The 26,441-nt window shown below is 45.4% G+C and overlaps 1 long non-coding RNA gene across 1 annotated transcript in view; it reads right to left on the reverse strand.

Moving 5' to 3' along the window:
* The window catches only part of LOC123365845, a 58,519-nt gene that overhangs the window by 21,071 nt on the left and 11,007 nt on the right, over positions 1-26,441 (reverse strand). The window contains exon 2 of the long non-coding RNA XR_006577783.1: positions 3,430-3,500. This is a non-coding gene — a long non-coding RNA (uncharacterized LOC123365845). The remainder of the gene's footprint in view (positions 1-3,429; positions 3,501-26,441) is intronic.

Raw genomic sequence — 26,441 nt, forward strand, 5'->3', positions numbered from 1 at the left:
TGAGCCAGGTGGGTGGCATTCACATTGAAATAACTGAGAGCAGAACTGGGCATATAGCTATTAATTTTGTGTTCAACATTATCTCCCACATTTTCCTCTCTCCTACATCTGTGCAAATCCACTGTAGTCAGACTTAGCCAGATTCCCTGCCAGCTTGGGCTACATTACTGCAACAGCTCTTCCACTCTCTCAGCAATTTCAGTATGTGCTTCCCTCTATCCCTTGCCAGTTGAGTTTCCTACCTCTATATGTCCCCTTTGAAATATTTAGTTTTGCTGGCAGCTGTAGCAGGAAGCAGTGACTGTGTTCTCAGCCTAGAATTGCCCATCCCTGTGTGGAGGAAAGGCCTGTATGCTTCCCCTTGTACGTTCATAAGGTTGGGCACAATTGAGCTCTTAATGTTTATGAATCAATCTGAAGATGGGCAACTCTATCTCTTACTATTTGCTTTTAAAGTGCCTAGAACAATAGGAACTCAATCTTGGTTGAAGTATCTAGGTGCTCCTGTAATACATATAGTAATCTCTACACATGCTAAGAATTAATATTGCAGTGTTTTTATGAGGACTGTTAGCAATGGCTCGATGATGCAAAGCCTATACTTAAAAGAAGTGTCACTGTCTGATGAATATAAGCACATCTGTTAAAAAGAAAAAGGAGTTGGGACTAGAAGTGATGCTCTGTGCCAAGCTGTGGCAGGTGCAAGAAGGTCTGTGCTATGCCCAGGCCAGATCAGAGTATCAGGAGAGGGGGAAAAACAGTTCCTTGAAGATAAACCAAGCAAGCAGTACACTGATGGGATATTAAAACCGTTCTGGGCAACTGGAAGACAGAACTACATGGCTGGGATAGGGTGACCAGATGTCCCGATAAAATCAGGACTGTCCCAAAATTTAGGCGTTTGTCCTGATATTTCGCGGTACTCCTTTATTTTTATTTTTTTTTGCTCCGCCGGTGACCCACCCCCACATGTGTCCCGATATTTTCTTCCTCTCATCTGGTTACCCGCTGGAAGCATCATAAGGCACCACTTAATATAAGAATGTGCATAGAACTTGGAGGGAGGAGCACAGTTTGCAGGGGAGAAGAGTTTGGAGAAGGCACCAGGAAGTCAGTCTGTGTGCACATGGCTTGAATACTAGCTGCAGTTGATAGAAAAGGAGCTACTGGCTGCGTTATTTGCAAGGGAATTATTCCATCCGTTCGCCTTTGGGCACAAGCTGGATGTGCAGCCTGATCACAAGCCATTAGAAAGAATTAGGAAGAATCCACTGCTCAGTGTACCCAAGTGACAACAATGCCTCTTGAGACCTCAGCACTGCGATGTGAGGATAAGTCACTAGTGGTGACAGATAAGTCACTGCCCAGGAAAGTCATTAGTGGTGACAGATACTCTGTTCAGGGCATACCTTATAGAGTATAAGGCAGGTGATTCTTTGAACAATAATGGACCAAAGAGGAGGGGTGTTACAGGCAGTAAAATGATTGGGAAGCTCCTGGGTGCTGCAGTCCAGCCTTGGAGACCACAACTCCCGTGATGCCTAAGGGAAGAGAGAGACTTCCACGTCCCAGGGCGAGAGAAGCCTTGTTTTGGGATGCAGAGGTAGTATGCAATGAGCTCCATTTTGTGGAGGACTAGAAAAGCAAAGCAAAGAAAAGAAAGTAGCTGCTGAGTGATTGGAAGTTGTGTGTGAACTCAATTCAAGCAAGACACCAGCCTGCTGCTGCAGTCCGCTGTTCTGACTGGGGAGCTGAGACTGTATTACCAGACTCCTGGTCCAGGATGGTTGATGGCTTTGTGGAGCTCTTTCCAAGCCAGGAGTTACTGCTAGAAAGCCAATAGCTGCTGAGAAATTGCTGGGCCTTTGACCAAGTGGGGAGCCAAGGAGGCTATTGCTGGGCTTCATAGGAGCCAGGGCAGAGGCCTTTGCTGTGACGAGAACTGACTGAGGCTACCATGCCGGGCAGGAGTCAGGGGAGGGAGGAGGGAGGGGGGAGGCTGTGCACTGCATCCTCACTCCTCTCCCCAGCCTCCTGAACGCCGCAAGACAGCTGATTGCCGTGGGCAGGAGGCAGGGGGAGCAGGGGAAAGGCGCTGATCTGAGGGGTCCGCCGGCAGGCAGGCGGGACTGGGGGGGGGGCGTAGGGGAGCCGATAGGGGGCTGCCAGACTGTTTAATACCTGTATTAAATTGCTAGTTTAAAATTGTTTAAAATGTATATAATGCCTTTTGTCTGGCAAAAAATAATTTCCCTGGAACCAAACCCCCCTATCTACATTAATTCTTATGGGGATATTGGATTCGCTTAACATAGTTTTGCTTAAAGTCACTTTTTTCAGGAACATAACTACAATGTTAAGTGAGGAGTTACTGTATTAGTAAATTCTGGTGCCAGCAAGTCAGCAGACACTTGCACAAAAGACACATCAAGAAGTATTAAAAAATATATATAGCAACCTGCATGGAATTTGGAGGGAGGAGAACAGATTGCAGGAGGGAAGAGTTTGAGGAGGTACCAGGAAGAGTCTGTGTTCACATGGCCTGAATGCTACCTGCAGTTTCTGTATCTCTGTATGTTGTTATCTTAATAAAGAGCTACTTTAGTTTTAGAAACAAGGAGCCCTCTCATGTTATTGCCCAGCATGAGGTACTTGAAATACTTATCTCCTGTTCTATTCTAATATCAAATTCTCTTGCAACAGTAGTGCTTTAAATGGTTTGAGCACCTTCCCATCTTATTCAGATTAGGAACCATGCTAGGGAAGAGAAGGAAGCATGTTCCTTCTGCCAATTCTGCAGCACTAACACCTGAGATTCCTTGAACCAAATAATACACGGGATTGTTGGTGGTATGTTAGGTCTGGGGGGAGTCCTGGGTTAGATTCAAAGCCAGTAGCTGGGAATCAAGTATTTTCATCTAAATCCTCTTGTAAAGCACATCTTTCATTTCAGGAATCATTGTTCAAAATGAAAAAAGTTTCATGTGTTGAAGTCTCTGCTGCCTTGACGGCCTAAAAAAAAAGTTTGCTTAACGTGGTTCTTAGATGTGGATTTTTCTCCCTGTTTCCTACATGTTGAGAGTTTGCATAATAATTGCATTTTAGCCTTCGGAGCCCATCTACCACTAAAGGAGAAATTTCACCTTCTTCTTTCCTGCACAAAGGTTTAGAAATCAGTAGGCACACAGAGATGGGAGCTCAGGACTTGGTCACCCTTCCAGGAGCCCTTGATGGCGCAGACAATCACAGCAAGCACTCTTTTCAGAAACACAGGGGGGAAAAGAAGTTATGATAAATTTAGTTGTCTTTTGAAGTTAATAACCTCCTACAAAGGCTTTTGGTAAAACACAGACATCTTAACATTTTTTTCTTTCAAACACTTTTTTCCCTCTATATTTTCCTCAGATGGTAAAATCTGAGGAAACCTACCTCTTCAGAAGTAGCTGCTTTGTGAGGATGACATCAGCAGATCACGAGGTTACCACTGGTAAGCTGGCACCCTGCAGGGGGTGAAACAAGAGCTCTTGTCATCCGTTTTGCTCCCTTCTTTCCTACATTCAGTGCCTTTTGTAATATGCAAAGCAAAGGATATGTTTTGCTCCCCTTCATTATTTTTTTTAAAATTTTCTCCTGAGACAAAAAAAGGAAACACTTTAGACTGATTTCTCCAAAGTCTCTGTTGCTTCCTCGTGAATCTATTTGGTCAAAAGGGAAACAGCCTAGAAACTCTAGTTAAAGATCCCTCTCTTACATATTAGACTCCTCCCACCCAGGACTGGTTTGTAAGAAGAGAAGTCGTTTTAGGCAACATCAAAACCCAAAGATGTGTGGCCTGCCCCCTCCCCTTTCTGCCATCTCCAGTGGGGAAGAATTCCCCTAAATGTGCCTAAAGTTAACTTCCATAGTCCCATTCTAGCAGAACAAAGGTGCTGCTGTCTTGACTTCAAAACCTTTTTAGAAAAAGCCTCCTTGCAGATTCACATCACTGATGTCTTGTGAAAACTCTCTTTCCTAAGAGCCTTCTATAAAACCAAGATTTCCAAGATCAGAAACCATGTGTGCACGGTGCAATGGGGAGACTGACAGGTGGACAAGAAGTCTTTTTTCCTATCACATGGGATTTCCTCTAAACAGAAACAGTATTTCTCGGGCTAAACATGATAAACCCCAGTTTTAAACTCTGAAATGTAAACCTGAAAGGTGAGAGCTCTTTGTGTGAGGGTATTTGAAGCGATTTGCCTTTAATCTAGCATTAATGAGAGGCTGAGTGGGGGACCACAGCCAATTAATTCCTAGGAGGTGTGTGCTCCAATGAGTTGGTGTGGAAAATGAGGGAGTTATGTGTATTCTTTATATAGGTATCATGTGCCCCTCCTTTTACCTGTGTGATAGTCTCCTGCCTAACTGCATACAGTTAAATCAAAGGGGTTGTTAAAGGAATCAATCACAATGACAAAGATAAGAGTCCCTGAGGAAACAATAGGGAAGCTGTTTATTGGGGAATATCTCCTACCTGGCTCCATCCAGATTAAGTATGGTTTACTCTTCCTAAGGCTCAGCGTCTGATCAAAGGAAGATGCTAAACCATTACAGGATCAAGGCCTGTAAAAGGGAGGGGGTTGGTGACCTAAGGGTGTCTTCCCAGGGAGTGTCAATGAGAGCTGACAGGCATGCAAGGAGACACAGAAACAGAGCATGCATGCTGCAAGGAGGACAGTCTGCTTCTCCCAGCCAGATATAGGGGTTTGCTGAGGGGAACTTACAAAAGCTTTCAAGAAAGGTTAAGAGTTAGGTAAGGGGAAATAGGCTTATAGACCTTTACTGGTTTTAACCCTTTGCTCTGCATGCTTTGTTCCTTTGGGTTAAAGAATCAATAATGCCTTGTTTTGAAGAAGCTGCTTGTTGAGTTACTAATCAACCACTGTAACAGGTTCTTGGAGGAAAAGGCTTACACATGCCAAACTCAGTCCTGTTGTGTTAACATGGTAGCAGAGCCAAGAAGGGGTAGGTGCAGTGCAGAGATTCAGGTTAAGAGTGATGAGACAGCTTGCATCCACCCACATGGAGGTGCAGGAAGCTAGGCCTTGCAAGTTAGTCTGTGCAATAGCACTCCTGGGCCAGGAACCCTCTTTAGGGCTGAAGCCTGGTGCCCTGTCTTTCCTTTTTACTGGCTGCTGCCTGGAGGAGGATGGTTGTACAGATGCTTGAACCCCTCAGAGGGGACATAGTACCTTCGCTCCATTTTTTTTGCAGTAAGAGGCAGGGGTATGCCAAAGGATTTTGGTAGGTTCTAAGAAAGACTCATCTATTGGCAGAGCTATTCTAGGTGGAGCAGCAGATGTTAGAATGTCCATCAATTTATGGGATTTTTCCCAGACCTCCTCTGGGTGGATATCTAGGGCCATACTCATCCTCCTCAACAGCTCCTGATGTATCTTATAATTGTCTGGAGGTAGAGAAATAGGTTCCACAATAATTGCCTCAATCAGAGATGCAGAAGAGGATGCTAATGGTACCAGTGGTGGGTCCAGTTCCTGCTCCTCTTGTGGCTGCTAGCGAGAGATCTTGACTGCTCAGTGCCAGGTTTGGTACCAATGTTATGGTGCTTGTGGCAATGATGCTCCTGAGAGCCAGCAGATGGAGCTGGCTGAGATGGCTGCAGGGACACTCTTGACTCTTGGGGAGGAACCCCCCACGTTCCAAAAGGGCCCCAGACCGCAGATATTTGCAGCCCAAGAGTCTCTCTTCTAAGCTCCCTGCTGGTATTGAAGCAGAAACCAGGACAGGGAGGTGGAATACCCTTCCTGATGGGACTGGCTAGGTTGGGATACATAGGATCCCACTTCAGAGTCTGATGAGGATGAAGCTTCCTCTTGAGACCAAGAAGGCTCAGACTCTGAAGAAAGGGGAGCCGGGGATATCATCCGTCGCTTTCCCCTAGATGGCACCGTCCTCAGAGGTAGCCTGATGGCCACATCTATTGGAGCTGTTAGATACAGAGGTGAAGTTGCTGTGGGTAGTACCTTGGGCACCAGTGCTGGGCAAGTCTGTTGAACCGCTTGTGATGGTAGCACCAAGAGGTTCAACAACTTTCTCAAAGCCTCAAAAGTAGATGGTACCAGGAAGATACTCTGCAATGCCGTGGCACGAGCAGATGCCAATGAAAGTGCATCAGGAGCTCATCTCAAAAGGCCTGCACAGCAGATATTTTAACCTGGCTGCACTCTCTTTTTTCAAACGGGGCTTAAAACCCTTTCAAATACCACACTTGTCACTCACATGAGCCTCCTGCAAACACTTAAGGCAGCTGGGGTGAGGGTCACTATTAGGTATGGTCTTGCCACAAAAGTGGCAGGGCTTGAAAGCCAGAGAGCAACCAAAGCATTTTTTTTAACAAACCAACAAATAACTAACTACACACGGATATACTATACAGGTATGGAGAAAAGATTTCAAGAAACAAGGACAGAGACTTCCAACATTGGTCACAGGGGTAGGAAGGAACTGAGGTGGGTCTGGGGCAGCTTGGTCCTCTATACTTGTGCGATGTGCATGAGACAACAAAGTGGTTTGAGCATTGGCCTGCTAAACCCAGGGTTGTGAGCTCAATCCTTGAGGGCGATTTGGGGAGTAGTCCTGCTTTGAGCAGGTGGTTGGACTAGATGATCTGTTGAGGTCCCTTCCAACCCTTATGATCTGTCATTTATATTAAAGCTAATGTTTAAAATCAAATTTACCCAAGTTAAGAAGGAAGGTACTGTGCATCTGGGGTCAGGCTTGGGTTATGAGGGATTACAGGTATCAGTTGCAAGGATGAAGCGATACATACATATCACATAACCAGCATAGACCCAGAATGGGATGCGGGAGTTTTTAAAAAGTCAGTGGATAAGTGGTCTTGGGTGTGCCATCTATAGAATGTATTTAGAGTCCAAGTCAGTATTGGTGTAGTGAACAAGTATATGGGTGGGGTGCGTCCCTTGGTTCATCGGGGAAGGAAGGAAGTGGGTTATTTCCCTGACTGGCGGTCTCAATTACTCGACCTGGTATTGACGGTGTCCTCTGATGTGTTCCGTGTAGATGTCTCTGGACCACCTGATGGTGTCGGACACCATGAGCTGTTTCATGAGCCGCTATTACATTCTCGATGGCCCAACACATCCCTCCAAGAGAGGGTGCTCATTTTAATTTGAAATCCACCTCCACCTTGCACAGATTTGGGTGTAATTTCACCATTTATGACGCTAATCAGGAAACTGAGATCATAACTAATACAATGGTAAGAAATAAAACTGTTCCAATGTTTATCCTGTCCCTCTCTTTAAGTCTGCCAAACACTGGAGATTTCTCTTGGCAGGTGGACAGGGGCTACTTTGTTTCCTTCCAGAAGGACAAAGAGCTAGGAATATGATAAATAAAACAAATTAACTCTGCAATGTTATTTCTAGTCACAAACTCTGACATTTCCCATTTCAGGAACCATTCGTTTTCCTTGGGTCCACCACAAGCATCTTTTTCACTTTATGTGAATGTCTAAGGAAAGAAAGATAAATTCAGAGATGGATAAGTCAGGAGACCTAGATTCTATTGGTGGTTCTGCTATTATCTATCTTAGAGAGACAAGGTGAGTAAGGTAATATCTTTTAGTGGACCAACTTCTGTTGGTGAGAGAAACAAGTTTATCTTAGGTAGATATATATCCCTATTACCATAGTATTTGAGCACCTCACAACAATCCTCTGAAGTAGGGACACATCATTGTTCCCATTTTAGGGATGGGAAACTTAGGCATACAGATACTAAGTGATTTGCCCAAGGTCACACAGGAAGTCTGCTTGCAGTGGCCCTGATATCTCAGAAGTCTCAAATTTTTTCTTAACTTTAAAATTTGAAATTTTCTCAGTGTTTTATTTTAAATATTCTCCTGTGAGAACTGCAACTCAATCACTGTAGCATTGTGTTTAAGAGCCTTCTGGAAAGTAACTAGCCTTTAAACAGAAGTGAAAGCAGTGTTGTCAACTCTCATGATTTTGTCATGAATCTCATGATAATTATTGTTTTCCTTAAGGCTCCAGCTCCTGGAATCAAGTGATATGTGATTTCAGCCTTCATTCTTAAAGAAAAATTAAGTTTCTAGCCCTCGTGGCTGTGGAATCATAGATTCTTAGGGTTGGAAGAGACCTCAAGAGATCATCTAGTCCAACCCCCTGCTCAAAGCAGGACCAATCCCCAAATGGCCCTCTCAAGGATTGAACTCACAACCCTGGGTTTAGCAGGACAATGCTCAAACCACAGAGCTATCAAAATTAGACCCTAATGCACCCTAAAGGCTCAAAAAGCAGAAGGCAAATAAAAAACACCAAATCTATTATTCTTACATAATCTCATGATTTTAAAGCCAATCTCATGATTTTTGAACATTTGGGGTTGGCAATACTGCAAAAGTGACTTGAAAGTGTCAGTTTCTCTCCTGTTTAAAGTCAGTTTCTAGTCTATTATTTGTAGTGGGGTAACACCCCTAGAGATTCAGGCAGGTACAGTGTAAACTCATGGGGGCTTGCCCTAGCAGGATGTTTCCAAAAGTTAAATGATCTATTCCAAGCTTGGTGAACTGCAAAAAAGTGATAGAAAGTAATCCAGATTTTACTACAGTTGTTTCAATTGCTGTATTCAAGAGTTAGTAACAAAGTCAGAATATAGATTACAATTTTAAACCTAACCAGTGTCCCTTAAGTGACTTGACACAAGATGTTATAACATGTTAATAGTAGAGCTGAGTGGGTCTAATATTTATCTAATTCACTCTTTTTTTAATGTCGGAATTAGATACAGTGTTCTTGTCAGCTAATTTCTAAGTTATCTGCAAAAACACAGAGTTTTCAGGTGCCTAAGTAGCCCCTGGAATCACAGTTAAAGTTAGAAGCAGCAAAGAATCCTGTGGCACCTTATAGACTAACAGACGTTTTGCAGCATGAGCTTTCGTGGGTGAATACCCACTTCTTCGGATGCAAGTCGAAGTTAAAGTTGCCACTCCTCCCCCCCCCCCCGCAAAAAAAAAATCTGAAATGGCACCCCAGCAAACAAGTGTGTCTTGCGCTGAGATTTAAAAGCTGGAAGTGTGGCAATTTCACAAGGTGGCAGAGGTATAGGAATTCCTGATCCCAGGGGCCAGGCTGAGCTGAGAACTTGGAGTCCTGAGGTTTTACGGTGACAGGAGTGAATCACCAGAAGTCTTACTGGACCTCAAACCATCTCTGAGTCCATAAGGTGCATGGAGCAAATAGGCCACACTAGATGTTTCCAGGGCCCCGTAAGACAGAAAACTGATCAAAACAATGATAGAAGACCTGATACATCCCTGCACTAGTAGTGCTATCACACAATTAAAGGGACAGGAATTTGCCTCCCCTATTCCAGGCCTACTGGGCTCAGTGCAACGTGATGCAGGTCAAGGCTGACCTAAGTTGCATCTCTGCTGTAATGGACCATAGTAAGGGTTCTAAATTGACATGGCAAAGGTCATTCAGCTACTCCCTTCCCAGTACTGGTCTACCACTTCCTTTTTCAATCCGCCTCTGGCCTGGCCTGCCCCAGAATGACCCTGCATCTAGGACTCCTGCAGAGGCAGTGAGAGGCTCCCTGCACTGGTGGGAAGAGAAAGTTAGTCCTCTGGGGTGGGCCTAAGGGGAGTACCCAAGCTCTATGGCACCTTTGTTAAATAGGGCTTCTGATTGGGGGTCAGAGCAGTGAGTGAGATGGGATAACATACATTGATGTGAGTCAGATCTCTTGGCTGCAGGCAATATTCACAGGTTATAATCTGTGCCACATTCTGACAGGGAATTGGATTTACATCTCTCTGGGAGAGCAAGATGCCAGTTTCCCCTGCAACAGGCCCTTGCTCTAGAAACCAGCTGTTAATGTTCACTGTCTTGCCAAGTACTTATCAATCTCTAACCTTCCTATTTTGGGGAAGATGACTGAGACGATTTTGGGAAAGCAACTGTGGTGTCATCTGACCACATGGGGACAGAAGTCTGGCATCAGCAAAACAAGGTAGATTGTGGCACACAAATGTTACTTTTTCAGCAAAGGGATGATGGAAGTTGAATAAGGAGAACAACTGGAAATAGATCACACAATGGTACCTGGATTTTGAAAAACAAATTTAATTGGTACCACCCTACACACACACACACACACACACACACACACACACACACAGCCCCCTGGCACTATACCTGAAACAATTTTCTTTGCATCAAGGTAACAGAGAAAAAGTCTCTCTGGTACAAAAACTTCAAAGTCTCTGATATTCTTTCACTAGTGATTCTGTGCAGGCTCACTCTTTCCAAGGCAAATTTCATCTTGGCTAATCCCATCAGTTAATATTGAAGTCAAATATGACCTGATATTTGATATGATTACCCCTCTTTTTATGAAGTATGTTTTTTTACTTTTTTATTTTTTTAATGATTTAATTACATTTTCAGTCCAATCTTCTTATATATTCACGTACTGTTTGCAGAAGAATATGTTCTGAGTACAATGGTGGAAGATGTTGTAAAATCAAGACTAGTGGGCGGGGAGGAAGAGAGAAAAGCATGAGAGGGCAGAAAAGAAAATGCAGTATGTGTATGGTTGTTTGGGTGGGGGAAGGAAGGGGTGTCAGTAAAATATGTAAATCTTGGGGATTAGGAGAGTAAAATCTCCAGGCATCATATTTAACATTCTACATTTTAATGTGTTCCCTTCAGAATCAAGATGTATATTAAAGGTTACATAACTGTACTTGTACCTATAGAGCAAACTCCTGCTTCTATAGAACATGCAGCACTGCTTTAGCTTCGTACATCTTTTTCACACTTGCTACTGGCTCTTTTTTATAAATAAAGTCCCTTGATTATGAAGATTACTCTAGTTCATTATCAGAGGCACAACTGTTTAAAAGAATACAGTGGAAGGATGTCTTGCATCCAGCCATCATGTGCACACTACTTTGTTGGGCTTATTCTGTATGTTTCCAAGATATGGGCTATTGGCATGGATAATTCTGTAGCCTATGAGAACTAAATACCAAGAGACTAATCTCTGATCAGTAACATCTCTGTCCCCAGAATAACAAGTCATGATGACAACTGTAAAGATACATTACACAGTCATAATAGAGTAAAGAAAGTTGATAAGTAAAGGAAGAAACATGAAATGGGTTCTGAGTATCAATACCCATTATTGATGTGCCCCAAGGGTCAGTCCTGGGGCCGGTTTTGTTCAATATCTTCATTAATCATCTGGAGGATGGCATGAACTGCACTCTCAGCAAGTTTGCAGATGACACTAAACTGGGAGGAGTGGTAGATATGCTGGAGGGTAGGGATAGGATACAGAGGGACCTAGACAAATTAGAGGATTGGGCCAAAAGAAACCTGATGAGGTTCAACAAGGACAAGTGCAGAGTCCTGCACTTAGGATGGAAGAATCCCATTCACTGTTACAGACTAGGGACCGAATGGCTAGGAAGCAGTTCTGCAGAAAAGGACCTAGGGGTTACAGTAGACAAGAAGCTGGATAGGAGTCAACAGTGTGCCCTTGTTGCCAAGAAGGCTAACAGCATTTTGGGCTGTATAAGCAGTGGCATTGCCAGCAGATCGAGAGACGTGATCATTCCCCTCTATTCGACGTTGGTGAGGCCTCATCTGGAGTACTGTGTCCATTTTTGGAAAAATTGGAAAGAGTCCAGCGGAGGGCAACAAGAATGATTAGGTGGCTGGAGCACATGACTTATGAGGAGAGACTGAGGGAACTGGGATTGTTTAGTCTGCAGAAGAGAAGAATGAGGGGGGATTTGATAGCTGCTTTCAACTACCTGAAAGGGGGTTCCAAAGAGGATGGATCTAGACTGTTCTCAGTGGTAGCAGATGACAGAACAAGGAGTAATGGTCTCAAGTTGCGGTGGGGAAGTTTAGGTTGGATATTAGGAAAATCTTTTTCACTAGGAGGGTGGTGAAGAACTGGAATGGGTTACCTAGGGAGGTGGTGGAATCTCCTTCCTTAGAGGTTTTTAAGGTCAGGCTTGACAAAGCCCTGGCTGGGATGATTTAGTTGGGAATTGGTCCTGCTTTGAGCAGGGGGTTAGACTAGATGATCTCCTGAGGTCCCTTCCAACCCTGATATTCTATGATTCTATTTACAAGTCTCTGGTCCTGAAAAGAATGAAATTTCTGAGAACCAAACACTTATAGATTCATAGATTCCAAGACCAGAAGGGACAACTTGGATCATCTAATCTGATGTAGTCTGACAGGCCATTGAACTTCCCTGAAATAATTTCTAGAGCATATCTTTTAGAAAAACATCCAATCTTGATTTTAAAATTGCCAGTGATTGTGAAACCACAATGACCCTTGGTAAATTGTTCCAATGGTGAATTACCCTCACTGTTTAAAATGTATGCCTTATTTACAGGGTGAATTTGTCTAACTTCTAACCATTGGATCGTATTTTACCTTTCTCTGCTAGATTGCAGAGCCCATTATCAAATATTTGTTCCCCATGTAGGTACTTATAGACTGTAATAAAGTTACTCCTTGATTGTCCCACTGTTAAGCTAAATAAAGATTGAGCTCCTTGAATCTATCACTATAAGATGTGTTTTCCAATCCTTTAATCATTCTTGTGTCTCTTCTCTGAACCCTCTCCAATTTATCAACATCCTTCTTGAATTGTGGACACCAGAAGTGGACATAGTATTCCAACCATGGTCGCATCAGTGCCAAAAAGTGAAGTAAAATAGAGGTTATTTTCCCACTTGAGATTCCTCTGTTTATGCATCCCAGGATTGCATTAGCTCTTGTAACCACAGCATCACACCAGGAGCACATATTCAGCTAATTATCCACCACCATACCCAAATCTTTTCAGGGTCACTGCTTCCCAGAATAGAGTCCCCATCCTGTCAGCGTTGCCTGCATTCTTTGTTCCTAGATGTATACATTTACATCTACATTAATATTAAAATGCAAATTGTTTGCCTGTGCCCAACTTACCAAGCAATCTAAATCACTCTGTATCAGTAACCTGTCCTTTTCATTATTTACCTCTCCCCAATTTTGGGGTCATTTGCTAACTTTATCAGTGCTGATCTTATGTTTTCTTCCAGGTCATTGAGAAAAATGTCAAATAATGTAGGGCCAAGAACCGATCCCTGCAGGAACCCATTAGAAATAGATACAAACCCCTTTTGAGACCTATAAATTAGTCAGCTTTTAATTCATTAAATGTGTACCATATGAATTTTATATTGTTCTAGTTTTTTTTAATCAAAATGTCATGCGGTACCAAGTCAAATGCCTTACAGAAGTCTTAGTATATTACCTCAACACTATTACTTTTATCAACCAACTTGTAATCTCATCAAAAAAGATATCAAGTTAGTTTCAAAGGATCTATTTTCCATCAACTCATGTTGATTGGAATTAATTATATTACCCTCTTTTAATTCGTTATTAATCAAGTCCCATATCAGCTGCTCCATTATCTTGCCTGGGATCGATGTCAGACTGACAGGCCTATAATTACTGGGTCATCTTGTTTACCCTTTTAAATTATTGGCACAACACTACTTTTCTTCCAGCCCTGTTTATCAACTTCTTATCAACTGTATGTTCAAGTGCAAAATAATACCCCAAGCCACATGAAATAGTCCCTAATGAACAATAAATTCCACCTACATCACACTGCTTGTAGCCATATGGTAACACAGCCAAGTTGGCTGTCTTGATGGAAAAGATGTGAGAAAGAGTCAATAGGGAAGAGGAACCACTAGCTTCTTTGCCCCAGAGGGTGACTTACTGCAGGCTCAGAATACAAAATGTATTTCAGGATCCAGTGACACAAGTCCAGAAACCTCCACATGCACAAGTTACTACTCAAGAATATTAAAGAAAACAGTTAAACTTCATGTATAAATTATTATATGTATGTTGCTCAGTTGCCTCGAGGGCAGCAAACTATTAAGAGAGGCAACATGCATAAGTAGTACATATTGGGGGTATAGTATGAAAAATAATATTTTTAGTAATTAGAGCCAAGGAGAGGAAGCTGATTCCTGGGTTATTTTCCTAACTCTGTTATTGATTTGCTGTGTCTCCACAGTCTCAGCTTAAACATCAGTAAACTGGGTATAATAATATTACTCTATTTTAAAGGTGAGACTTCAGAGTTAGTGTTCGTAAAGTGGTTTGAGATCCTCAGATAAAGGCTGGTATATAAGTGCAAGGTATTAATAATGTATCTGGTCTGCATAGGGCAGTGGTTCTCAAACTGTGGGTTAGGACCCCAAAGTGGGTCGTGACCCCATTTTAATGGGGTCACCAGGGCTGGCATTAGATTTGCTGGGGCCCGGGGCCAAAGCCGAAGCCCGAGGCCCACTGTCTGGTGCCGAAGCCCAAGCCCCACTGCCCAGGGCTGAAGCCGAAGCCTGAGGGTTTCAGCCCTGGGTGTCGGGACTCAGGTTACAGGCCTCCCACCTGGGGCTGAACCCCTTGGGCTTTGGCTTTTCCCCCTACCCCACTCGGGGTAGCAGGGCTCAGGTGGGCTCAGGCTTCAGTCCCCGCTCCTGGGGCCATGTAGTAATTTTTATTGTCAGAAGGGGGTAGCGGTGGAATGAAGTTTGAGAACCCCTGGCATAGGGCATAGAAAAACCATGAAGCAGGTGCTCTGCTCCAGTGTAAAATATGCCATCCTGCAACAGGAGGGCATTCAGAAAGTCAGAGGTTTGCAAAGGAAGGCAACTTTAACAGGGCACTGTCATAAACATACAGCTAAGGGTAGCATAAAATCCCTCCTTTACCTGTAAGGGGTTAAGAAGCTCAAATAACCTGGTTGGCACCTGACCAAAAGGACCAATAAGGAAAGAAGATACTTTCAAATCTGGGGAGGGGGAGGTTTTGTTTGTGTTCTCTTTGTTTTTGTTCCCTCTCGGGACCAAGCAGGTAACCCAGCTCCTACTGAAATGATACATCTAAAATTATAGAAATTGTAAGTAATAGCAAGGAAATGCATTAGATTACCTTTTGTTTTAGCTTGTGAATTTTCCCTATGCTAAGAGGGAGGTTTATTCCTGTTTTTGTAACTTTGAAGTTGAGCCTAGAGGGGAATCCTCTGTGTTTTAAATCTTTGTATTACTCTGTAAAATTAGCTTCCATCCTGATTTTACAGAGGTGCTTCTTTTACTCTTTTCTTTATTATAAAAGCAGCAAAGAATCCTGTGGCACCTTATAGACTAACAGACGTTTTGCAGCATGAGCTTTCGTGGGTGAATACCCACTTCTTCGGATGCAAGTGGTGGAAATTTCCTGGGGCAGGTATATATAAGCAAGCAAGAAGCAAGCTAGAGATAACGAGGTTAGATCAATCAGGGTGGATGAGGCCCTGTTCTAGCAGTTGAGGTGTGAAAACCAAGGGAGGAGAAACTGGTTCTGTAATTGGCAAGCCATTCACAGTCTTTGTTTAGTCCTGAGCTGATGGTGTCAAATTTGCAGATGAACTGGAGCTCAGCAGTTTCTCTTTGAAGTCTGGTCCTAAAGTTTTTTTGCTGTAGGATGGCCACCTTAAGATCTGCTATTGTGTGGCCAGGGAGGTTGAAGTGTTCTCCTACAGGTTTTTGTATATTGCCATTCCTAATGTCTGATTTGTGTCCATTTATCCTTTTCCTTAGAGACTGTCCAGTTTGGCCGATGTACATAGCAGAGGGGCATTGCTGACATATGATGGCATATATTACATTGGTGGAAGTGCAGGTGAATGAACCGGTGATGTTGTGGCTGATCTGGTTTGGTCCTGTGATGGTGTTGCTGGTGTAGATATGTGGGCAGAGTTGGCATCGAGGTTTGTTGCATGGATTAGTTCCTGAGCTAGAGTTACTATGGTACGGTGTGCAGTTGCTGGTGAGAATATGCTTCAGGTTGGCAGGTTGTCTGTGGGCGAGAACTGGTCTGCCACCCAAGGCCTGTGAAAGTGTGGGATCATTGTCCAGGATGGGTTGTAGATCCCTGATGATGCGTTGTAGGGGTTTTAGCTGGGGACTGTATGTGATGGCCAGTGGAGTCCTGTTGGTTTCTTTCTTGGGTTTGTCTTCCAGTAGGAGGCTTCTGGGTACACGTCTGGCTCTGTTGATCTGTTTCCTTATTTCCTCGTGTGGGTACTGTAGTCTTGAGAATGCTTGGTGGAGATTTTCTAGGTGTTGGTCTCTGTCTGCGGGGTTAGAGCAGATACGGTTGTACCTCAGTGCTTGGCTGTAGACAATGGATCTTGTGGTGTGTCCGGGATGGAAGCTGGAGGCATGAAGGTAGGCATAGCGGTCGGTAGGTTTTCGGTATAGGGTGGTGTTGATGTGACCATCACTTATTTGCACCGTGGTGTCTAGGAAGTGGACCTCCCGTGTAGATTGGTCCAGGCTGAGGTTGATGGAGGGGAGGAAGCTGTTGAAATCGTGGTGGAATTTTTCCAGAGTCTCCTTCCCATGGGTCCAGATGATGAAGATGTCATCGATGTAGCGTAGGTAGAGAAGGGGCGTTAGTGGACGGGAGCTGAGGAAGCGTTGTTCCAGGTCGGCCATAAAAATATTGGCATATTGTGGGGCCATACGGGTGCCCATAGCGGTGCCACTGATCTGGAGATATATATTGTCAGCAAATTTGAAATAGTTGTGTGTGAGGATAAAGCCACAGAGCTCAGCAACCAGGTGTGCTGTGGCATCATCAGGGATACTGTTCCTGACAGCTTGTATTCCATCAGTATGTGGGATGTTTGTGAAGAGAGCCTCTACATCCATGGTGGCCAGGATGGTGTTTTCTGGAAGGTCACCAATGCATTGTAGTTTCCTCAGGAAATCAGTGGTGTCACGGAGATAGCTGGGAGTGCTGGTAGCATAGGGTCTGAGTAGAGAGTCTACATATCCAGACAGTCCTTCAGTGAGAGTTCCAATGCCCAAGATGATGGGGCGTCCAGGATTTCCGGGTTTGTGGATCTTGGGTAGTAGATAGAATAACCCTGGTCGGGGCTCTAAGGGTATGTTGATTAGTTCTGGTGTTAGTGTAGGGAGTGTCCTGAGTAGATGGTGCAGTTTCTTAGGCCTGGTCTACACTAGGACTTTAATTCGAATTTATCAGCGTTAATTCGAACTAACCGCTCAACCGTCCACACCAGGAAGCCATTTAATTCGAACTAGAGGGCTCTTTAGTTCGAATTTGGTACTCCACCCCGGCAGGTGGAGTAACGCTAAATTCGACATGGCTAGCTCGAATTAGGATAGGTGTGGATGCAAATCGAACTTAGTAGCTCCGGGACCTATCCCACACTGCACCACTCTGTTGACGCTCTGGACAGCAGTCCGAGCTTGGATTCTCTGCCCAGCCACACAGGAAATGACCCGCGAAAATTTGAATTCATTTTCCTGTCTGGGCACTTTGAATCTGACGTTCTGGTTGCACATCGGGGCGAGCTCCGCAGCACCTGCCACGATGCAGAGCTCTCCAGCAGAGGAGTCCGGGCAATCCCAGAATAGAAAGAGGTCCCCAGCATGGACTGACAGGGAAGTCATGGATCTGATCGCTGTGTGGGGCGAGGAGTCTGTGCTCTCGGAGCTGCGCTCCAGCAAGCGGAATGCGAAGACCTTCGAGAAGGTCTCGAAAGCCATGAAAGAGAAAGGATACAGCCGGGATGCGATGCAGTGCCGCGTGAAAGTCAAGGACCTAAGACAAGGGTATCAAAAAGTCAGAGCGGCAAACGGACGCTCGGGAGCACAGCCCCAGACATGCCGCTTCTACGAGGCACTGCATGCCATTCTAGGTGGGTCTGCCACCACTGTCCCACCAGTGACGGTGGACTCCGAGGACGGAATAGTGTACCGGGACAGTTCCTCCTCGATGTTCGCCGATGGGGAAGCTGAGGAAGGGTCTTTTGAGGACGGCGCAGGTGACAGCGAACACACTCCCGCTTTCCCTGACAGCCAGGATCTCTTCATCACCCTCACAGAGATCCCCTACCAACCCTCCCCTGCCGTTAACCCGGACTCGGAATCAGGGGAAGGATCAGGCGGTAAGTGCTACACACGTATAAACATTTATTTTTTGTAACATTGTTATAGAAAAAATAGAAACTGTATTTACAAAATTCTAAATATTAAACTATATAAAGAGAAGGTCCACACAAATGGGGATAGAAAAATAATCCTCTAGCGACATTTCCACGAAGGTGTCACTCAGTTCCTCGCAAAGCCTCCGCATGAGGTTCGTCGGAAGAGGTGCCTTGTTGGGCGCTCCGTGGAAGCAGACTCTTCCACGCCAGGACATCCGAATATAGAGTGGAACCATTGCCTCGACTAGCATTGCTGCATATGGTCCTGGTCTGTGCAGTGCGTCCCGTAACATCCTGTCTTTCTGGGCACGAGTGACCCGCCTCAGGGTGATCTCGTTCTGCAAATACTGCATCTAAGTAGGGCAATTAGTGTAGTGTTACTATTGTTAATGGTTTACAATTAGGTTGCATAACAATGACCCTCGACTAACAGCCACGTGCGAGAGGCCACAGAGAACAAGCATCCATTGATCGTTCCCGTGCACTGGCGGGAGGGGCTGCAAAAGGCTCATCCTTTCTGCTTTGCACATTTCCTTTAGCAGGAGAGCACAGCTAACCACTAACTGATAAGCAGTATGTACTGTAAGGCTTACCAGGACTTTGTGCAAGAGGGATGCAGCTGTCTCCTCGCTTGTGCGCTGTCCAGTGCAATGGCTCCGCCAATGAGAGCGTATTCCGAAATCTCGGACTAGTTCTGAGATCTCCTGAGACTTGGTTCCCTCTTTGGTCTTGTTAACTGAAACTGACTAGACTGTGTTTACTGTTGGCAAACATGTATGTGTTCAAGGAAATCACCTACTTTTTCGCATCACACAGCTTCGGCTCTTTCCCGGACTGCCCCGGCATCCCCCTCGCAGAGGCTGGCTCAGATTAGACGCCGAAAGAAAAAGACTAGGGACGACATGTTCCAGGAACTGATGGCCTGCTCCAGAGCGGAGGCGGCAGAGCAGAGACAGTGGAGGGACACCCTGTGTCAGCAGCATCGCACACACATGGATCGGGAGGATAGGTGGCGGCAGGAAGACCAGCAGGCGACTCAAACGCTGCTTGGTCTAATGAGGGAGCAAACGGACACGCTCCGGCGCCTTGTAGATGTTCTGCAAGACCGCAGGCAGGAGGAGAGATCCCCCCTGCAGTGCATCTGCAACCGCCCTCCAACGCCAAGAAGTCCTGTCCCCCCCTCACCCAAAGTTACAAGAAGGAGGGGCGGTAGGGGCCGTGAGAACTGTCCCTGCACCGCAGCAGACCGCTAATGTTCGAGACACCTCTCGCGCTGTAAATTTGTACAAGTTCTTTCCTTACAGCATCAACCAGTCCCAACTCCAAGTTTAAACCCCCCACTGTGTACTACATTATTAACAGCGGTTTGGTGTTACTCACTGTTTCCGTCACGTTTCTCGTGTCAGAAGACTTTCTGTGGGTGTGGGGGGGGGGGATTGTAATTGCAGTGCATAGCCCACAGTACCATGGTACAGACTTGGGTGCAGGGTCAACTGCAGGGCACACACAGACTGCAGTCACTAGGCACCAGGGTCAGTCTGTGTGGTGTATGCTGCCCCGGGTCTTTCGTTGATGTGTATGCTTGTCCAGGATCCTGGTGCCTGCCATCCCTGAATGTAAAGGCAGGCTTCCCTTCACATGCACTTCGACCGTAGCCACGATCCTCCCCGGTGCCCTGAGCCCCAAAAAGAGCCCTCATCCAGGGGCAGATACTCACCCTTCCCCCACACCCCTCACCCCTTCCAACGCCCAAACCCACAGCCCACAGCCGTCATGTAAACCCCTATCCAAAGACGGCACCCCTTGCCCCTTCCTGCAAACCCACCCATTCCTGCAACCCTCCCCCTACATGCAGAACCACCGTAAACCGTCCCCCACCCCACAGACCTATGTAGGAGCAGGAGGCTGTCCGTCCTGTTTTGGACAAGCGGTCTGTACATCAGTGCACACCTTACCCAGCACAGAATGCTTACATGTTTCAACCAAGAAACAGAAATGCAAAGTCAACGAAAGATTTATTATTAAGTACTGTTACGTTTCATTAGTTTTAAAACGTGCTTTGGAAGTGGGGGAAACTTGGAGAACCGGGTTTGTGAGCTCAGATCTAACTGGACACATACAGACACAGGCCCATGATCAGGCTCTCTTAAAATCAAGTAGACAGTCACAGGTTACCCTGCTCTGCGAGGAAACTCGCTTTCAAAGCCTCCCTGATGCACAGCGCTTCCCGCTGGGATATTCTCTCGGCACGGGTGTCTGGCTGATCGTAAACAGCAGCCAGGCGATTTGCCTCAACCTCCCAAGCGGCCAAAAAGGTCTCGCCCTTGCTCTCACATAGATTGTGGAGCACACAGCAAGCAGCAATAACTACTGGGATATTCTTTTCGCTGATGTCCGAGCGAGTCAGTAAGCTCCGCCATCTCCCCTTGAGACGTCCGAAAGCACACTCCACCACCATTCTGCACTTGCTCAGCCGGTAGTTGAAGAGTTCCTTCGCACTGTCCAGGGCGCCTGTATAAGGCTTCATGAGCCAGGGCATTAGCGGGTAGGCCGGGTCCCCGAGGATCACTGTAGGCATCTGCACATCCCCAACCGTTATTTTGTGGTCCAGGAAGAAAGTACCTGCCTGGAGTCGTCTAAACAGACCAGAGTTCCTGAACACACGCGCGTCATGAACCTTGCCCGCCCACCCGACGTTGATGTTGGTAAAACGTCCCCTATGGTCCACCACAGCTTGCAGCACCATTGAAAAGTAGCCCTTTCGGTTAATGTACTCGCTGGCCTGGTGGGCTGGTGCCAGGATAGGGATGTGAGTCCCATCTATAGCCCCACCGCAGTTTGGGAATCCCATCGCGGAGAAGCCATCTATGATGACCTGGACATTTCCGAGAGTCACTACCTTTGAGAGCAGTTGCTCAACGATTGCGTGGGCTACTTGAATGACAGCAATCCCCACGGTAGATTTGCCCACGCCAAAGTGGTTCGCTACTGACCGGTAGCTGTCTGGCGTTGCTAGTTTCCAGAGAGCAATGGCCACTCGCTTATGCACACTCAGGGCTGCTCGCATGCGTGTGTCCTGGCGCTTCAGGGCAGGGGACAGCAAGTCACACAGTTCAAGGAAAGTGCCCTTACGCATCCTGAAGTTTCGCAGCCACTCTGTGTCATCCCAGACCTGCAGCACTATGCGGTCCCACCAGTCTGTGCTTGTTTCCCGGGCCCAGAATCGCCATTCCACACCATGAACGTGACCCATTGCCACCATGATCTCCACTGCCTGGCGTACCCTGCTTTGTGAGAGGCCTGCGCCACTCTCCTCACCGCGCTGCCGGAGCCTCCTCGCCCGGTTTCTCATCAGCTGGCTGTGGAAGAGGTGGACGATAAGGTGCGAGGAGTTGACAACGGCCATAAGTGCAGCGATGATCGCAGCGGGCTCCATGCTCGCAGTGATGTGGCGTCCGCGCTGTAACCGACCAGACAAGGGCGCGAACAGATTTCCCGCCGGCGCTTTCATGGAGGGAGGGCGTGATTGACGGTTCAATGATGACAGTTACCCAAAACCACCCTCAACACATTTTTTCACCCAGCAGGCATTGCGAGCTCTACCCAGCATTCCAATGGGCAGCGGGGACTGCGGGAACTGTGGGATAGCTTCCCACAGTGCACCGCTTCCAAAGTCGACGCTGGCCCCGTGAATGTGGACTCAGAAGTTCGAATTTGTGTATTTAGTATGGATACACAAATTCGACTTCATAAGGTCGAATCCACAAATTCGACTTAAGTAGATTCGAAATAGTCCTGTAGTGTAGACAAGGCCTTAGTGTATTCCTCAGTGGGATCTGAGGGAAGTAGCCTGTAAAATTTAGTATTGGAGAGTTGTCTGGCGGCCTCCTTTTGGTAGTCAGACCTGTTCATGATGACAACAGCACCTCCTTTATCAGCCTCTTTGATTATAATGTCAGGATGGTTTCTGAGGCTGTGGATGGCATTGCGTTCTGCATGACTTAGGTTGTGAGGCAAGCGATGTTGTTTTTCCACAATTTCTGCCTGTGCACGTCGGCGGAAGCATTCAATGTATAGGTCCAGACTGTCATTTCGACCCTCAGGAGGAGTCCATGTGGAGTTCTTCTTCTTGTGCTGTTGGTGGGAGGGTAACTGTGTATCCGTGCGCTGTTCAGTGTTGTCCTGAAAGAATTCTTTGAGTCGGAGACGGCGAAAGTAGGCTTCTACAACCCATCCTGGACAATGATCCCACACTTTCACAGGCCTTGGGTGGCAGACCAGTTCTCGCCCACAAACAACCTGCCAACCTGAAGCATATTCTCACCAGCAACTGCACACCGCACCATAGTAACTCTAGCTCAGGAACCAATCCATGCAACAAACCTCAATGCCAACTCTGCCCACATATCTACACCAGCAACACCATCACAGGACCAAACCAGATCAGCCACAACATCACCGGTTCATTCACCTGCACTTCCACCAATGTAATATATGCCATCATATGTCAGCAATGCCCCTCTGCTATGTACATCGGCCAAACTGGACAGTCTCTAAGGAAAAGGATAAATGGACACAAATCAGACATTAGGAATGGCAATATACAAAAACCTGTAGGAGAACACTTCAACCTCCCTGGCCACACAATAGCAGATCTTAAGGTGGCCATCCTACAGCAAAAAAACTTTAGGACCAGACTTCAAAGAGAAACTGCTGAGCTCCAGTTCATCTGCAAATTTGACACCATCAGCTCAGGACTAAACAAAGACTGTGAATGGCTTGCCAATTACAGAACCAGTTTCTCCTCCCTTGGTTTTCACACCTCAACTGCTAGAACAGGGCCTCATCCACCCTGATTGATCTAACCTCGTTATCTCTAGCTTGCTTCTTGCTTGCTTATATATACCTGCCCCAGGAAATTTCCACCACTTGCATCCGAAGAAGTGGGTATTCACCCACGAAAGCTCATGCTGCAAAACGTCTGTTAGTCTATAAGGTGCCACAGGATTCTTTGCTGCTTCTACAGAACCAGACTAACACGGCTACCCCTCTGATACTTTATTATAAAGTTCTTCTTTTAAGAACCTTGTTGGTTGTTAGTGTCCTAAAAACCCAAGGGTCTGGTCTGTGCTCACTTTTTTAACCTATTGGTTGGTATATTATTCTCAAGTCTCCCCAGGAAAGGGGGTGAAGGGGTTTGGGGGGATATTTTGGGGAATTAGGAACTCCAAGTGGTCCTTTTCCTGAATCTTTGTCTAAATCACTTGATGGTGGCAGCAATACTGTCCAAGGACAAGGAAAGGATTTGTGCCTTGGAGAAGTTTTTAACCTAAGATGGTAGAAATAAGCTTAGGGGGTCTTTCATGTGGGTTCCCACATCTATACCCCAGAGTTCAGAGTGGGGAGGGAACCTGACAGGCACCCTACCCATTCAGAATAGAAATGGAAAAGAAGCCAATTTTATCACATTCATTATGTATTAAATTGTTACAAATGCATAAATAATTGAATTATAGGCTGGGTAGTGGTCAGCACTTCATGGATAGCACTGTACATAAGAACATAAGAACGGCCATACTGGGTCAGACCAAAGGTCCATCTAGCCCAGTATCCTGTCTTCCAACAGTGGCCAATGCCAAGTGGCCCAGAGGGAATGAACAGAACAGGTAATCATCAAGTAGGACTAAGCTTTCTGGATTCCTAAAATTTAAGGGGGAATCTGAGGTCCAAATTCCCTCATGAGTATAGGGCAGATTTGTCTTTATTAACATGACTGATGATAAAATAAACTCTTAAGATGAATTCAAAAATGTCTGCCCTTGAACAGTTTCCTTTTATTCATGCTAAACTACAGTGACTTGAAGTCAGTGTTCCACTGTGCATTGCTTTTAATTTTAATGTATTACATTTACAGCTGATGTTAAATGTATTTACTCAGCTATTGAAATTGTCAACACAGAAAAGTAGAAGATGGCTTCCTCTGGCTAACCCATTCTTGTAATGCACATTAGGACTATGAAAAGGCTAGTGTCAAACTTAGAAGACCACCACTTTCATTGAGTGGAAAAAAGCAGATATTTAAGAACAAAATATGAGACAATCCCAATTAATGATGTATCTAAGAGATGTGAAAGACAAAGTTTTGAGTGGCTAAATTTTTGGCAGGAAACCTATGGTTTTTGATCAATGTTTTTCAATGTCAGATCAACTTTTCTTGCTACTCCTGTTTTGAACAGTTTACATTCCTTTTCTGGAATTGTAATTTCAACCTTTTACATAGGCAACACTATTAAATTTTTCCTTTCATGCTTGGGCAAATCTCAAATGGAACATTCTCTGAATGACAAAAGAAGTTTGCATATGTGTGCAAAACACTTGTAATGCAATGTAAATCTCCAATATGCACATATCTCAGTGTAAATGTTTCAAAAATATCATTTAAAAGCAAAGACTAGTGAGGGTGAGGGGAGAGGAAGGCATGAGAGGATAGAAAAGAAAATGCAGTATGTGTATAGTTGGTTTGGAGAGGGGGGGTCAGTCAGATTATTTTTTAATTCTTTCGTTTCTTAAAGCGTAGTTGTTACATGGCACTCTGTATCAATACTGTGCAAATATACCTCAAAACATCCTTGGGTGATATGCATTATTAACACCAGTTTACAGATGAGGAAATGAAGGCAATGAGGTCAGGTGATTTGGTTAAGGTCGCAGAAGGAGAGACAAGAAAGCTGGGATGAAAACTATAGGTTCCTGGGTCCCAGTCCTATACTTTGTCCACCAAATCGCATTACCTCTGTTACACACAAGCACATAGCGTTACCAATACATTAGGTACTTACAAATCATCCAATAATCAATGTAAATAAAGAGCTGACATACACTTTATAATTATATAAATATCTTTTTCATGCAGTGATTTTCCCAGATGAAAGAAAATCAGAAGGACTGGATTCTTCTATAGATCTTTCACTGTCTTAAGAAGGGGTGATTAGTACCATCTCTCTCTCTCCCTGCCTCCCCCAACCCAGAACAGTTGCTACTGCATGTCAGTCTAATCTAGGCAGAGGGTGTGTGGAACCCATGTAATTCAATCATCAAGCTTTAAGACAGCTTCCTAACACTAGGTGGAAGCCAAATTTCAAAACTGCATGCATCTAATGGCCTATTGGGGTCTAAATACAACTTATGCCTGCTGGCTGAACTGTAATAATGAAGTCTGTGAATGCTCAATGATAAAAGTGAGGAGGCCATATACTTAAACCAGTGGACTGCAAACTATGGGGTGTGTGGGGGCACAGCGGGGCCCGGGCCAGCCCCCACAGGGGGCAGGCAGGAAGCCCCACTCAGCCCCACTCTGCCCCCAGTTCCTCTCTGGACCAGGCCCAATCCCCCAGACTCAGCTTGGCCATTGGCCCCCTTTCCTGGACCCTTGCTCTCAGCTTTCAGCCCCTGGCCCCTAGTCTTGGCCCTGCTCCCAGCTTGGGGGGCTTTGACACATTCCATTACTGGGGGGAGGGGTGAGAGGAAAAGTTTGGGCACCACCACTGACTTAAACCAATGGAAACTACACCATGTGCAAAATCGTATTTCCCAGATCTAGATGAAAATGTTGCTGAATGTTGCATGGATAAGAGAGAAGGGTATAATTTATGCATTCTAATTCAAATCAAGGAAGCATTTAATACTAATGCGGCCGTGCCTGCTTTGCAAGGCTAGCCTTAATGGCTAACAATTGCACTTTCCAAAGCAACCGATGGCCATGGGAATAGCCACATTGGACACACCTGCCACACACGCGCGCTCTCCATCTCTCCATGCACAGTTCATTGATGATTGCTTTGCAGGACTACGGACGCGTTGCTTATTCATTCTGGAAGACTGTGGCATCCTATAAAAGCACTTACTAATAGACTCTCTGTCTAGAAAAATCCACTTCAGTGCAGTACCAGGCCGCTCTCAACTCACTTGAGTCACTTTAGGAGGAGAGTTCTCTGTTCGCTATTAGGAATGGATGAACAGATTTGGAAGTGATAAGAACCAACCCAAATAATTGCCATCAAAAAACTCCAACTGAACCTTTTCTGAAGTAAAAAAATGTGATGAACATTTTTTTTATTTCAGTCTCACACGCCCTTTCCCCTCCTCATTTAAAAAGCAAGTGGAAGTGACACAAGAAAAGCTGATCCTCCAGTATTTCTGACTCAACTGGACTCAGTTATGAGTCTCCTGAGAGAGCCTGTTCTCATGAGACTCTCAGTACAACCTTTGGATTTTACAGTTTACCAAGGGTCGTGGTGGATTCT

This window comes from Mauremys mutica, chromosome 3 (genome assembly GCF_020497125.1).
Source record: "Mauremys mutica isolate MM-2020 ecotype Southern chromosome 3, ASM2049712v1, whole genome shotgun sequence".
NCBI classification, from domain to species: domain Eukaryota; kingdom Metazoa; phylum Chordata; order Testudines; family Geoemydidae; genus Mauremys; species Mauremys mutica.